The sequence below is a fragment of the Platalea leucorodia genome, assembly GCF_965183815.1.
Source record: "Platalea leucorodia genome assembly, chromosome: 3".
Lineage (NCBI taxonomy): Eukaryota > Metazoa > Chordata > Aves > Pelecaniformes > Threskiornithidae > Platalea > Platalea leucorodia.
The window spans coordinates 111,810,723-111,826,634 of NC_138825.1; the positions used below are offsets into that span (position 1 = coordinate 111,810,723).

At 38.1% G+C, this 15,912-nt stretch overlaps 1 protein-coding gene across 5 annotated transcripts in view; it reads right to left on the reverse strand.

Moving 5' to 3' along the window:
- Nucleotides 1-15,912, reverse strand: part of NOL10 (nucleolar protein 10) — a 61,740-nt gene that overhangs the window by 24,108 nt on the left and 21,720 nt on the right. The gene's annotated exons all lie outside the window — the stretch shown is intronic.

Genomic DNA, 15,912 nt, shown 5'->3' on the forward strand with positions numbered 1-15,912 from the left:
TTCTGCCCTATTTATTTTAATTAAAACACCACAGGTATATTTCATGTATTTTTATTCAAGGACAAACCCAGACTGTATGAACAGATAATGGGAAATATTAAAAAACTTGCATATTTCCACCATGAGGCAAAGGATTTATTTGAACAATATTATGTTGCACTATCAATGTACTTTTCCATATAAGCTTCCTCCCATTTCCCAAGTTAACAATTAGCTCCCTTCACTTTTCCCTCTCGCTGTTCTGATTGAAATCCCTCTCTATCCTGATGCATGCAGCCATACTCAACTGTTCCAGGATTATTATTTTAGTAGGTGAGTTAGCTGAATGGAAAAATCCAACACTACATTTTTCTCCCTAGAGCAAATCAGCTACCATTTCAGAACATCAAGTGGTCAGTTAACTCCTAGAGTGGGACTTTTAATGAGGCTTCTGATTTGCTTGCTAAAAATTCACATTAAAAACTCCGCAGTCAACATGACCATAGGAATGGTTGTGATTCAAAAACAACATTTTAAGATCCTATTCGATTATGGAGAGAAACAGAAGTTATTCTACATATATAAAATACATACAGTTTGTTTTAACATGATAGTGTGGTAACAGTATGAGATAATACTGTTCATTTAAGAAGAAATGTGTTACTACTCATTGAAAAGTCTTCTTTTGAAGACAACGATACACAAAAAATTGTAAAACTGTATTCTAGACCATAATATTCTACTAATATTCTAGACTGTAACACTCCAGACAATAATATTGTATTCTAGACCACTATTGTCTCTGTATCAAGTATGATTTATCTTGGTAAGACTGCAGCCCTAGCTGAGAACCGTAACGTGCCAAATGGAAAACTGCGCTTTTTTACAGTGCTGCATATTTTATTCCAATTAGTAAGAGCTTCCAAGGAAAGACCTAAGATGTCCCTAACAGGAAAGACATTACCTACCTAATGAATTAACCAAACCTCAGCATCTGCTCCAGTAACACTCAGCTTAAACACTATGTAACATTCAGACTGATTTCTTGCCAGCATTGCAGATGCTTTTATCTCCATCTAGGTTTTAAATTTTTCAGTTATTTCCCCCAAAATCACGTCTTCAAATCTAAACACCAAACTTTTATATTAACAAGAAAGCAGTCTAGATATATTAAATGTAGCACTGGTTTTCATGCCATTCAAGAAATCAGTTATCAGTGCTTCATTACCAGATCATCAAAATATGACTGGGGTGGAGGAATCTTCTCCAAAGCTTACCTGTATTTTTGTTTTGGATGAAACTGTTTGTCCTTCTTATAAAAAACAAGCTGCTTACTAACTAAACAAAACGTCTCTTGTAATAAAATTTAAGTACAAGTTTCTCTCCTGAAGATTATTAGAAATGAGATTAGAGAATCCTTGACTCACGTCCATTCACATTAAAGAAAAAGTTCCCCTTCATTCTATCTTGGTGACTCATCATGTAAAGATCTCTATCACTTCACTAAACCTTGTTCATCACTTCCATGTCTACAACACTATCTGCTCAAGCCTTACAATGTGCACGTTACTCATTAGAACTCAGGCCACTCCAACCAGTTAGGGTAATTCCTCGATGGGATCTTGACTGGTGTAAATCTCTGAATGAGTAACTAAAGCAGAAGTCTCACAAATAAGGGAAAACGGTTTATCTGCTCTTCAGCAGTAGCTCCACTCACTGTTCCAAGTATCCCTGTACTCAAAACCTGATACTGAGAGTAAAACCTTTCATTGCATGTAATCTGTGCCATGAAACACGAAGCCAAAAGACCCAATTACTCATTATAATCTGTGGAGTGAGTTGGACGCTCAGATCATAGAAAACAAGGGGGGGGGGGGGTGTGTTAATTAATGGAAAAAAGCAGTGGCAGAATACCAGGAAAAAATAGAAAGTCCAACCATTATTCAAATTTCACATGTAAACTGACAAAAAGGAAAACCCTACAGAGATGTTTGTGTTAAGTTTTATTGCCTTGTTTCCCTCTCTCCCACCCTACTGAAACCACTTGCCTACCTATTCTAGGACACCTTAAGAGCTTTGCTTTGTGTATTAAAACAGAACAGTTTTTAAAGCTTAGGAAGAAATTTAGAAATACAAAAGGCAAACAATACCAGTCACAATGACAAAATTCACAGAATTTAATTGCCCCTGCATTTTAACTGCAGAGTTTAATGCTCCTATGTCATCCACTGCCAGGCATCGCGGGGTGGTGCCGAGAGCACTCTGAAATGGCAGGCTCTGCCATTCCTGTGCCCAGGTACAAATGCCACAGTTCAGAGGGCTGGTCTGCACCGGGCCACCGAGGATGAGGCGGAGAGGTGAAACCTGTCTGTCCCCCCCCGTTCACGGGTTTCCATGCAGCGGGCGCGCAGCAGTGCAGGGGGGACCCCTCGGAGCTCCTACCCCCCTGCACTGGCACCACCTCAGCCCGGTGCACGGTCCCTGCCAACACTAGCAAAACAGCCAGGAAGCTGTGGAGGTTGGGCAGGCTAATTAATACACTTGTCAATTTAGATTGGGAACGTACAATTCTACCGTATCTAAGGGAGAAAAATGCACTGGAATTCACAGCAAGAACAAGAAAATGTTATCGGAGTAGGTAATCACATGCAACTAAACTGACAGATCTCATTTTTACAATATGATATACCAAATAGGTTTCTCTGCCAGTTTTAGAAAAGTTGCACACAGCCAATGGGAAAATCATTATTAAATGAGCACATATCCACATTTGGCTTGTACTCAAATATTTCTTAGGATAGGAAAACCAGACATTATCACCAACAGTGATCGAACCAATATTTTTCGTACTGTCATTATTATTCTGTTTTCAGTAGGACAACCACTTCTTGAGACAATTTCCGCCAATTGCTGGTGAAATTCAAGAAGATTGTCTTCACAATGAGAACAGTCAATCACTGGAATAATATCCCCAGGGAAGTGGTCGACTCTGCTACGCTGAACATGTTTAAGACTCAGCTTAGGGACATGGTGCTGGGCCATCTCATCTAGATTGTGCTAGAAAGGTTGGGCCAGATGATCCTTGAGGTCCCTTCCAACCTGGTATTCTATGATTGAAAATATTTTTGCCTATAAACAGAGGAGCCTCTCCTGCGGGCTGGGCCCCGCTGGCAGCAAGCTGGGTGGGCTGCTCCCTGCTCTCCTGCCCTCCCGTCGCTCTCCTCCTTAACTGACTGGAAATAGCACACATGAGGTGACCAAAATGCAGTCATCCCCCATTGTGTCCCACCACCGCGTTGCAAGACAGAGTGGCGGCTAGGTCACACCGGGCAGGGGACGAGGAGCAGCCAGAGAGCATGGCCCTCTCCTCCCCGCGGCTGGACTTACCACAGGGGGCTTCCCACTGCGATACACGGGTAACACAGACATCTCGCCATTGCCTTTTGTGTCTGACACCAAGCCACAAGCAGTAAAGATGTGGACTTCGTAATTATTAGTATCGTGCCATCTAATGCCAAATTTTTGTCAGTACACATTAGAATGTCTTTTTTTTTTTTTTTTAAACTTTAGACACAGAAAACACAGAATATGATGAGTAATCTAGAATGCAACTGAGCAGAGACTACAAGTGCAAGGCCAAACTGTTCAAGAAAAGGAAAACAAAAATGTTGACAGAAAAATCTTTTTAAACTATTGTAAAATAACTTCAAAAAACACAGTTCTTTGGATTCTATTTTACAAGATTTTTAACTTAATAGTCTTGTAGCACCACAAATCTTACGTGGTACAGGTCTGCAATGCCCTGTACTTACGGCCATGCCTAATTCCTGAGCACTTCTGTAGAAAATATCACCCTGCCATCGGTCTGTAATTCCCCTGAAACTAATGAACCCTAGGACAGAGTAGGTATTATTCCCGACCCACAACAGATGTTCCTTATCTTCAATCTGGAACACCAGACAGCACTTGTACGCTTTTAAATGCCACTCAACAACTTGACAGCCAGCTCTGCAGAGCCCTTAGAGCCACAGAAAAACTGGGTCTAATCCTAACTAGTACTAAACATGCTCAACAACTTAAAAGAAGCCCAAGGTGTGTAGAAGTTTCCAGAGTCAGATGTCATGAGATTTAAATTAAATGACTTTGAATGCACATACAGACAAGTATTGTTAAGTATCTGTTCAAAGGTTTCAGAGACCGATTCTACACAAATGAACTGAACAGTTGCTCTTTTCTTCTCAGGGAGTCAAAACAGGTTCCAAAAATCTATTTTTCAGGATGTTAAATAGTAAGTCCCTGGAAGATTTCATATAAGGCAGTGATAAACCACGCATCTATAAATAAGATGTCAAAAATATATTAAGACTCAAGTAGCAGAAATGCCTCCCAACCTTCATTGATGTATTTTAGCCATCAAAAACATGCAAAATGTTCACAAACAGCATAAATCAGATTTGAAAATAATTAACTACAATTTGAAAAGTTTAAACTGCCTGAAATCCGTCTAGACGACTAACTTAATGTACATGGACATCATTCAATAAACCACTTCCAGAGCCTTTGGAAAGCAGAAGTATTAGCTGCCGTAGCTGTACGAGACAGCAACATGCAGTTTCACAGAAACTTCACAGTTTCACAAAAAATAATACTGTAATGCTGTATCATGCCATACCAAAATAATACAGTGAAAAACAATTAAGTATAAAAATACATCATATCACTGTTCTTTCATAATGTATTTTAAAAGTAATACTTTCTCTCAAAAATCTTCAAATTGTTTGTTGTGCTATCTTCTATGGATTTCAGGTAGACTGTAAGACCTTTACCAGGTAGCAAAAAATGTACAATTATAGTTAAATCACCCACTGCCATCCTAGCTGAACTATGTCGACCACAATGAAAATAGCGTATCTTTAAAGATTTCAACAGAGCTCTGAGTAGTGTATTCTGTAAAATTACTAGTCAGGATGAGAATTTTAATAACTGTAAGGCAAGGTAGGAACTGGCTAACAAGAAATAGTTCATGCTGAGAGGGTAATTACTGCACAAAAAGAAGGTTACAACTGAAGCTCAAGGACTGTCCTATTAAATATTTTCATTAATGACTGCCACATATAGTAGGAAAATGCCAATAAAATCTGCTGATGACAAACTGTCACAAAAGAAGGTTCAAAATCTCTCAGGTTAAAAAAAGGTACCTTGAAAACTAAAATGCTGGAAATCGGATGAAATGTAGAGCTAATCACTATCAGCTGTAAGGAACAGAATAGGAAAAAAATGATACTATCTGATTACAAGACAATAAAAGTCATATAAGGCCATTGCATTAGTATAGGATAGGAATAATGACTCAGTGTACATCTTGTACAACTCCAGGCAATAATGTTCAGGATACATGAATGCAAACTGCAGCAAGTACAGTGAAAGGCTGCTAGGATGATTTCTGAATGCTTGCACAAGAATAAATACATGCAAAGTTATCACAGTGACACCATAAACTAGAAAAGTTAGCTAAGCATGAAAGGAATGTGACTCTTGAAGAGCCTTTTAATGAAGATAATGAGGAAGAAACAAAACAACTAATTTTCAGATAAAATCTGACATATTCATGGAAAAGATTATACAATCTGATTGCCTGTGATAACATGGGACTGGACTCCATGATCCAAGGAAGCCCCTCCATTCCTCTGTTCCCATTTAAAAAAACCAATCAAACAAACAACCCAAACTTAAAGCACTTTAACATAGAGAGATTCTTTTCTAGATTATAATTTCTTTAAATTAAATATATTTTATACATATGACTCAGTGACTTCACATACATATTTACTTGTAGGAGACAAAAATAATTCTTTGGAGGAGACAAAGAATAATAATAATAAAATAAAAAGCATTTTAAACTTTTAACAGGACACATTTTCTGGAGAAAGCAAATGCACATCTATGTATGCATATTCTCAGCTTCAATCATGCCATTTAACAGAAGGAGATTACAGAAGGTCTAATGGGGGAGGAGAAAAAAAACGGGTGATCCCCAGGGTGTGGGCAGTGATTGAAATGTGCAATTGCATTTTAAACATAATTAGCTCCCTAATTGCATAGCCAAGTTAATTAATGCAATTACATGAGTAATTAATTACTATTCATTTTAAGAGTACTGTTTTCAATGTTTTGTTCTCTAATTTTAAGAATTAGACAGATCTCAATATATAATAACTTTGAAAAGTTTCCATCTATATGCACTGAAAAGGCAGAAGAAAGAATACCTTGTTAACAGTCAAGGTTACATCGATTGCAATTGGTAACTCTCAAAAATCAGATGGATTATTTCTAGCTTGTAGACATGAAAAGTTGCAGCTCTCCATTCTTGTTTCTATGCTTTTGGGCTTCAGTCATGCCCAGCCCAAGAACTTCAGAGAGCCCAGGAGATTACCTCGTGTCAGAAAGGAGCCTTGGGATCACCTCACCTTGTTATGTTTCTGTCTACTATGTTTCCATATACAGTGCATTTCCCTTAGCAACCAACGTGCTCCGAACAATTTGTGATGTTGAATTTTATTCTGCCATTCCTTTCTAATTCCTTTCTAATTTACTTTCTCCCTATGAACTCCAATTCTGCCCTGTTAATCTCATGAGTAAACGCATTTAATGTACTGAATAACATTCTTTAATTCTCTAAATTAAATGGGTTTTGGGAATAAACTCCAAACAAATTTCACACATATTTTCATTTTTCATAATTTCATGCTTTCATTCACCTTACATTATATGTTGTGGATTTTATGCTTTTACAGCCATCAAGTAGCTCACTGGAGTACAGCTATGACCAAGAGAGACTGAATAGCACATTTTTCCTTTTCGGCATACTACTGACAACAGCATTGTGTTTGGTTTTAAGCCCACGCACTCATAAAATTTCACTGAACTATACAATGAATTGGCTCTTTCTTTCATCCTAACTCCAGCACATCCAGACAGTTTTGGCAGATTCATTAATCTGAGAGAGGTTGGTTTTCCTACCTTTCACTACGCTATGGAAGCTGCCAAATCAACGATTTGGAGGTTTTACTCCTTAGAGAGCATGTTAAAGGAAATGTTGCTTTTAAGATCTTCCCAGTGTTAAACAAAAACTGCTGCAGGAACTTGCACACATCTTCTAGGAATGAGATACTAAATCTTTCTGCCCTGGTAATTATCAGATAGTAAGTACTTCTTTTTCGAATCCTAAGCAGTTTGGCTTTATAGTGGTTTTTTGGTTTGTGGTTTTTTTTTTTCTCCCCCCCCCCCCCCCAATCTCATATTGGCTTTATAGCTTTTTTCTTTTTTAAAATCTCATATTCTCTGATCCGACAGGTATTACAGTCAGTTAACCAGTCACAGGTCTGCTCTCACTGTGTCTTCTTGGTGAAGCCACCTTCTTTTGAAGGAGGCAATTGGTCCTGTTGCTCATAATGTTGGGAAAAAAATGCCCTCCAAGATAGAAACAGTTACTCCTTAAAACTGTAAATAAGATTAGCGGAATAGTTCTCTTCCTCACAAGACAGGAAGAAAAAGCAACACTTCTCACAAGTCATCTGTAACTTACCAGCAGTGGCATTAAGGAGTCTGATGCTTTCACCAACACCCCTATCATGTTCTGACATGTTGACATACATAAAAGATAAACACTCGTCACTATTGCTATGAATCTTTTTATCAGACTCCCTACACTTTTTAGGTCTTTAGACAATTGGAGCTGAGATGATTTGAGGACAGAAAAATAGACAGAAATTTGAAGCACAAGAACCCACTACTTTCACATTAAGTCAACTAATCAAATGAAGCTCAAGACGTAAGAAGAGACTGGCTTCTCAAAGCATGCGTTACAAGCATGACCTACTGTCAAGCACTTTCCCATAAATATCAGCTGGAAATGACTTAAAAGTTTCTGAAAGTCTGTTCTTATTCTAAGATAGCAGCTTCTATAGCGTATCTGCTGTAATAATAGAGGCACTTAGGTAAGTTACCTAAATACTGTGTAATAAGTTCAGCTGATACTCACTTCACAGTTTTTTTTTTACCTGTGAACATCTGCTGAGGGTTTGTTTCTTTATCCATGAAAAAAAAAAAAATCAGGTATGATCAGCTTGATCTAATGCTTTGCTGACAATGACAGGTAGAAACCACATTTTACTTTGGCCATCCACAACTCCCATTCCCTACCACATCTGACTATGTGCTCTTACCAATTCCTTTGCACAGGTTCTGGTATCCGTTAAGACCGTTCACGAAGCCAATTTACTGTTCAGTGACTCAACGTCACTGAACCAGCATAACCCCTCTCGCAAACACATCATCTCCACATTTTATATGAAGTCTAATAAAAAAAACCCACACCCTATCATGATACTCTTCAAACAATAAATCTCTCACTGCTTTTACAATTGTGACTGCAGGGGACACAGACAAGGCAATGGCAAGTGGGAGACTTCATAACTGCCTTGGCCTTTTTCTTACACAAGGAGAGAACTTTTACACAGCTTCTACCTGTTCCAATATCGTCAGAAATCTGTTTTTCAAAATATGATAGCATTTCTTGCAATAGTAAGGGCATGGGCCATCAATGGACAAAACTTCCACTACTAATAGAGATGAGAGTCACATGCGCATTAGTTTTGATATGTACATAATAGCCACTGACTGCAACCTAAATTAACAAGTAAGAAGAACTAAGAATAAACCAGAAATGCAAAATCCCAGCAAATCCCCTTCTCCATGTCTCTGATGGGACAGAAAACTTCCCAACCATCACACTGTGTGGGGATTTGCCTCTTGTGCTTTTAAGTGACCGGGAACAATAGGGCTCTTGCAGTACAAGCCAGATGCCAAGGAATGTTACAGCATAAATATCTTTACAGTCACGAAACCAAATCAGCACATGACCTGCATTTTAGGGAAATTTGAGGGATGCTGCAGACTTAAAGGTAACGGCAAATCCAGATGTACCTTATGTAACTGACGAACTACTAGAAATCTAGGAACATGTGAGCTTCTAATAACTCCCTACCATGGCGGCTTAATTGCTCTTTGCAAACCTGGGAGGAAGACTGCTCTGTGAGTTTATACAACTACTGCCAGACAACACAAAGGGAAGGAAAGGCAACTACCTGTTGGGAACATGCAACTCCTCCAGACAGATAGTGAAGATAACCTCAGCATAAATCAACCTACTCTTTACAGAGCATAATGCTAGTGAGAAGAAATTTTATATAACTTATGAAATAATTTTCTTTGAGTAGGAAACATCTTTCACATATTTGATGGTTTTATTTATCTCTCAGGTTTGTGTGATAGAAATCTTAAATCCTCAAAACTTTGTTACTATTTTGGTATAAAACAGTCATAATTCACAACACATTTGGTTCACTACTAAGTGCAGCACAGAAGATGACAATACAGATAAGCCACAAGGGTCGCTTGCCTCTGCTATCAAATACAATGAGATATTTAGTTGAAATTATCACACAGAGATTATTCTCACATGCTTTGTCTTTTCTGATCCAAAAGTTAAGAGAGACACTAATTCTTATTACATGCTGATAGACTATAGTATAGTAAAAACCCATCCTTTCATCAATTACACCTTTTCATTATCTGTGACTGCTTCTTTCTTCACTGACTGAAGCTGAGCAACTGCACCTCTAAATATTCAGAAACCAGGTGAAGAATAGATGGCCCAAAGGAAGGAACAAGCAACTTAAGAAATAAAAATTATCTTTCAGATACTCAAGGCTTAAATTTTCTACCACTTAAAAAGGGGAGCACCCCCTCAACTACTACATCATCGGCACCAGAAAACATCTAAAACAAGTTTCACAGGAAGACCAGAAATTGTTTCCTGATTATCGCACATTGGTGTTTTCCTTCTATGTATCTGTGGTAAGTGGTACAGCGTCTCTCAGCCAGTGCATGGGAAATGGAGGATATCCTTTGCTGGGAATAAGCCCAGCGTGTTATTTTTCAGTTTGAAAGTGTTTAGGTTAAAAGTAGGAAGCTCACATTTCTGTTTGTGAAGATAAACAACTTTTTTCCTATCCTTGTTAATACTCTAAGATAGGTAACGTATCATTCACCAGGCATTCTCTTTATATTGTTTGCACGATTTTCTGTGTAAAAGATTAGACTGTTCTGGATGGAAAACACAGTTCTAAAAGAATGATATACAAAAACTCAGAATTAGCTTCAAGGCCAAAGATGCGCTCAAGCATCTTTTTATTAATGGAAAGTTTTTTCTTTTAACACTTAGCAGTCCCAAAGCACAACTGTAATATGCTACTTCATAACAACCCTGCTTTCCACTCATTTCACAGTTCTCAAAATAAGCAAACTAAGGTTAAGACCAACATTTGCCACTCTATGTAATAACTACCGTGTTTTTATTTTACAACATTTTTTCCCAGGGAATGAAACATTTTTCTACACTATATATTGTTTCAGGATAGGGAAAAAAAAAAAAAAAAAATCTCTTAGCACAATTCAGTTTCATGGTTACTTTCCACTTCACCTAAAACTTCTTAGGTAAGGGCTGTATGCAAGGAGATGAACAACTGTCTTCTAAAAAATTCATCCTCATCATACGATCTTCAAGACGACAGCTGAGGCAGCATCAGTCCAGAATGACCTAATACTGAGAGTCAGAAGACATGAAAACATCCTAAAAGAAATCGAAATCTCACACTCTAGTCCTAATCTGTTCTATAGTGTCAAAATGCCTGCCACAAATATAAAAAGAATTGCATCATTTGCTTCATAGCTTTTACCATGTAGAAGCCAAAAATCAGCTCAGAAGATCTTGCTGTAACTCCAACACCCACAAACCATTTGAACGACAGCTGACTACACAGAACATCGGTCTCAAGGGCACGAAGTACAACGTGTGGATAAGTGTTTTTCTCTAATTGTATCCTCATCATATAAAGACCCAAGAGAGGAAAAAAAGACAACTAGTAAATCCAAAAATTATAAAAGGATAAGAAAGTAAGTCTTAGACTGATAAAACTGTTCTGAGGCTATGACCATAGAGGTAAGTGTGGAGCGTGCCACACATGAGAAACCTCCCACATCCTTTAAAGTGAAAAATGACAGACTGTAAGGACAGATATCTGACGATTAAAACCCCTCGTACAGAACGAGTGAGAGCACTGTGTCACCGGACTCACAGAAAATAGTAACCTATTTCAGATAAATGCTTTTTCTGTCTGCGAGTGAATGGAACACAACTCTTCAGTCACAAGTTCAGAAGCAGTTAACCTGGAAGCCTACAATCGAACCAAAGCATGTTCATCCTTCATTTAGAATCCAGAACTGTTCCAAATTAGTAGCAAGAAAGAAATAAAGGGGGTGAACTAAGGTATTAACCTTCGGCTGGGGCTGCACGGCTAGAAGGCGCGTCCCCTGGGTGGTGGATAGGGGATCCCTCTCTGGAGGGTGCACCGGATAAAATTGAAGAAGGTGCCGCGAACCAACGCAGCCTAAGGGAAGGCCACCCTGACAGAAAAACCACTGGCCCTCCAAGTCATGGGGGTTGGGCAGGAGGCCAACTACCTCCTCCCGGAAAAAAAAATAAAAAGTTGCAGAAACGACGAGCATCAGAAATGGCGGGGATGGAGAAAATCAGTAATGAAGTGAGGAGGAGGAGATGGAACTGGATCGGTCATGTCTTGAGGAAAAAATCAACAGAAGACTGCGCTGCGGCCCTTGGGACTCCAGAGCACGCAGCCGCGGACCGATCGAAGTGGAAGAACGATGTTCGCGCCTTGTGTGCCTCCTGGCACTGAGAGAATTCAGATCAGACTAAGGTATTAAAAAACTGCCTTCACTGATATTTCCTTCAGTGCAAGTTCCCTCTACAGATTTGTTTCATCAAATATCCAGTGTATTAAATGAAAACATATAAGCTAGTAGAAATTGGTGCCTTAATCTGTGATTATGTTATTTCAGGGTTAACTACTAAGGAAAAACTAGCTTTTTCTACAGTTTTTCTTCTAAATCTAAGGAAAAAAAACATTTATTTTTTTTTAAGAATGAGCATTTTTGAGGCACATCAAAAAAAAAAAAGATGGTGATAAAGAGTAATTAAAACAGGCAAGTAGAGGACCTAAAAAAAGGAGAAACGAAATAATTAAAATTGCATGTATGAAAGGAAAGAAGTACCAGGAATGGCTGGTTTAATTGAAAAGCCATCCAATTTGAAGAGGACAAAATTAATAAATATTTCTAGCAATAAAGAGATCCACGTATCCAAAGCGGGTATTGTATTAGAAACCAGACCCATTATAAAGATATTCTTGGAGAAACTGAATCATTGAGTAGGCAAGAAATACTTGCCCTTGAAACATTTCCAGCTTATAACTCCAACAACCCTGAACTAGGAGAGCGCTAGGATATCAAATGATTTTCCAAAACCACCTGAAAAGAAGCCAGAGACGCTCCAGGGTTTATTTTTTTTTAAAGAGCTTAATATCTACTCTACACCAAAAGTACATTGCTTCTAGCCTCAACAGGGAGTTTTCTGCCAAGACTGCAGGAAAGTAAAAAAAATCCAGAACACAGAATATTACACTCAATTAATTACACACTTAATTGCTCTCTTCTTTTAACAGCCTAATGAACAGAGCAAGTTTCAGTTTCAGTATGTATATGTAGCCCAAAGTTGCAAGTCCAGTAAAGGAGACGGGACTGATTTGAATTGTCTGTGCTAAGATCTGACATGTTCATGTAACCAGCAGTAAACACTCAGAATAAATAACATTTATGCCCCTTGCTTTACACACAGAGCATCCAGGAGCTAACATGTAGGGTTTTTTCTGTACAACCTGAAAAGAGAACATTATATGTCACAGAAGCGGACAGCCTCAATTAAACTTAAGAAAATCCGGCTCATCTTAGATCGCAGGCCAGTGGACCACCATGTCTCGGTGAAGCTTCTTCCTCTCTTCACTTCTTTGGCCAGGACCTGGTTGCACTATTGACTCAACTTACATTTCTGAGTCAGTAGTCTGAAAAGTATCCCAAGGCACACACAACTTTCATTTCAACCTTCCTGAGGCACACATCAAAGTGATATACCAGGAAGCCAGCTGGCAAGAAGTAGGTTCCAAATGTTTGCATAAACTGCAAGTTAACTATTAAACTATTGGCAAAGAGCCCAATTCCAGTCAGAGGCACTTGCCCTGGTTAAAGCCCAGAAAAATAAAATAAAAACAAAGTCTCTAAGCTAAGCCACTCAAGATGTTACCTACGTAAAACAAATATTTCATTTTAAGGGTCAGATTCAATTTGTCTTTTACTCGCTCCCTGCACTGTGTACCTGCAGAAGGCATCTTCTTGCCATTTAAAAATCAAACCTGCCTGGCCTTTCTAGTAAACCAAATATCACCTTCTTTTCCCTCTACTAACAGCTTTGCACACAAAGAACGAACTGTGGTGATTTTTTTTTTTTTTTTTAAAAAAGAAAAGCATAGCTCTCTCAGACATTCCTAGTCTCAAATGTCATACCTATCTTGTTGAAAATTCTGCAGAAAAAGCGGAAGCATGCCATTTCATTTATGGACAATATTATGATACCCGTTGTCAACTCTTTTGTAATCCTGAAGTTCAAGAGGCAGTCATTTTTTGGTTTTGTGATGGAAACTTAGCTTTGGCATTAACAATGGAGAGAATGGGCACATGTACACAGATAATTCAGTCAGACATGAGCTCAGTCAGACCGTACTCCAAGCTGGCCGGACACGAGCCAGCTCTAGTTCACAAGTCATGTAGCTGTGTTAGCACAGCACTGTGCCCACGCTAATAAAACCTGCTGAGAGGCAGGGTATATTAGGCTGGACACAGTCCTACACTGTCTGGCCAACTTCAATCAAGGACAGAGGATGCTGGGTCTGTCTGCACCCATCTGCGTACATATGCGCTTCTGCTCTGTAAGACTTTGACTTCTGTGCATCTCTTCTTCTGAAGATTTTTTTTTCTTATTTTGTAACCTAGAAGGGCTAGAGCACAGCACCATACATTTGACATTTTAAGTATCCTCCTTGACCATAACCACGGTAATTCCTTGTAGCTGTTCCAGTGAAGACTTAAAAAAAGAATAATTACTAGCACTACAGGGCAATGAGGGGCTAGGGCAATCAAATGGATTCTATTTACACAAAAGTACTTCCAAAAGCTCTGAAACGCAGCTGTCCTTTATAGTAGTAGCATTTCCCCCAGCCATTTATTCTGTTGTGGAATTCAAAAACTAGAACTCAGCTCTTGTCAATATCTCAAAAACAGAGGACACATTTTAAGTAGTATTCATGTCTATCTCAAAGTAAACAAACAAATAGAAAATTAAGCTATTCATTGGAAAAAAAAGGTGAATCCTAGTTCTTAGAAAGAGCCAGAAAACTAGACTATAAAAAGACATCAGGTAATACAGCAATTCACTAGTTCTTTAAAGTTTTGCTCCAAAGACACATGCAACGAAACTCATCTTTCCCTGTGCAAAGAAATTATTCAGTGTTCCAAGGATGGAAAAAACCCATGTCTTAATAATCTACTGACACAGAAACCAAAGGACAGGTGTGCATCTGTGAGCGCAAATAACTAGCCCAAAAGATCAAGGAATAAAACTGTAACAAGAACGTGTTAATAACATTGAGTTTTCCTTAATAACAAATGCCCTGGAGCTGCTTAAGGCTGACACAACTTCTCCATTTTATATTTTCTTCATTTAAAAAGGAGATTAAAATAAACCAAAACAGCCAACCAAAACAGATTTAGTGAGCTACATACTTGATTTTTCGGAAATGCAGTAAGAAACCCTTCAATTACACAATGCTATCTGTGCCAGCCCTTTCAGTCTTGCCTGTGAAAAGGCAGACAGGGTAAAAAAGACAGTTAGTAGAGTGTGAGACTTCTGTCTCTATTTCAAAATAACTTCTTCTCACTACCTTTAACTTTTCTATTGCCTAAAATAAGCATTCCATGTTTTGAAATGAATTATAGATTGTTGACTCAAAAAAAAAAAAATCATGCCAGTATTTAAGATGTCTTCAGGAGCCTTCAAACTCAAAGCCATTGATGCGAACTGGACAAGTTTAGCTTATTCAAAAAGCAAACTTGGTCTGGGCAGTAGCCTTTGAATTAAATTTTAAATTTTCTTATACAGAACAGTATTTCAAAAATAGAACTCATATTTGGATTTATGCTTTAACATTCATCATTTGGGTCCATTTATATACTCTCATGTCACTATGAATGTAAAACCCATAAAAAGGTACGACCTAAACAAGTTCAGGCAGACTCAGGTACCCATAACCAGAGAACGGTGACAAAGGAAGATTATTTAATGAAAAATTTGTGTTAATTTTCATCAAAATAGCCTGCATGCTGCAAAAATACTAGATAGTATTAGTCAGTATTTAGGTTTGCAATTAATGTCTGTTAATTATGATCTGAGATCTAATATAGAGTGCTTCTATTTCTTAGCTAAAAATTACTTATCTGATTTCAGAAACATGAATTCAGTATTCACAGAGGATTCTACAAGAGTGACATTTTTGAGAAAGTAAAACACAAGTATTTTTCATTTTGGTTTACAATACGTGCAAGAACACTCAATAATACTGGCTAAAACAAGTTCTAACAAAAATTCACTGCTAGTGACAATCAAGACAATGAAATAATTTTTTGGCTAAGTGGCAATGTTGGATATGCACCTCTAATGTACTATAGCTGTAAAGTTCATATATCATGCACACCTGCACTAAAAAAAAAAACCTCTGCACAATTTTCAGAGAGAAGCTGAACCTTACCCTTAGTGACAGAAGGAATGCTTTTTCCATCTGAATTATTTAAATGGAGCAACTAGTCCATTCAAGTTTTAAAAACTCAGACTGAAAATATGGGAGCTGG